Here is a 1074-nt window from a genome sequence, read left to right as displayed (position 1 = left end):
GTAGACATGTTAGAAAACAGCTCAGAACACACGTAGACATGTTAGAAAACAGCTCAGAATATGCAGACACGTGTGTCCTTCTGTTCTCACAGGTCCCAGGAATCCCAAACTGAAATGATTCAAACATCGAATGACAGCTAAATAAGTCACAGCAAACAAAGCTGTAATTTCATGGAATTGTTAAAATTTATGGAAACAAAACAAAGGACTATGCCTGTGCTCTGTGTGCGTCAGAGGATCCACAGTTTCGGTACTCTGCTATGAACTTTTTAATGTTTTACATTTATAATTATTTTGTGTGCTTGTGTGTGTGCATGTTGCATGTGTATGCACTCTGAGGGGCACACATGCCACAGCACGACAACTTTGCGGCATCAGTTCCGTTCCTGTGGGTCCTGGGGAGCAAAATGATGTCGTCAGACTGTGCCGCAAGTGCCTTTACCCACTGGGCCATTGTGCTGGCCCCTGCTGCACACTTTTTAGACATGTTTACTATCAGAGATTTATATTTTAAGATGTCATTTTAATAATCAGAACTCTTGTGTACAATAATATGACAGAGGAAGTGAGAAAACAATAAAAAAGGGATTGTAAATAAAAACCTTATGTAAAAACAAAGAATTCTGTAACTTTACTTCCCTGAGGTAATTGTACTCAATCTTTGGATTCTTCTACACTTGTTTGTGTTCCAGAAAATGAAGTACCACTTTGATACTGAGTTACTATGATAAAGGGAAAAGAATTCCTGTGGCTTCCAATAGAAACAGAAATGAAGTTTTACCCTCTCTAGCTACAGTCCCTAAAATAACGAAATCTTAATTTTTTTTTTGTATACTGATGTCTAAAAGTAACTTTCTCTCTCTAAAACTTGCAGTGCTGATAAATAGTAACATAAATAGTAATATATCTCCTTGGAGAAATATTAGCCATTAGAATGTAAAAGAAGCTTGAAAAGCAAACAAGACTAGAAGTACCCAGCATGCTGTATTTAAAATGGGGCTAGATGGTTTAAGCTACAGGCTTCTGCTCTCTTGATACTTTGGTAGCATTTTATCAAAGATATCTGACTTTTTT

This window comes from Microtus ochrogaster, chromosome 16 (assembly GCF_000317375.1).
Source record: "Microtus ochrogaster isolate Prairie Vole_2 chromosome 16, MicOch1.0, whole genome shotgun sequence".
In the NCBI taxonomy this organism is placed as follows: Eukaryota; Metazoa; Chordata; class Mammalia; order Rodentia; family Cricetidae; genus Microtus; species Microtus ochrogaster.
The sequence above is the reverse complement of the archived record's forward strand: the minus strand, read 5'-3'. Positions refer to the sequence as shown.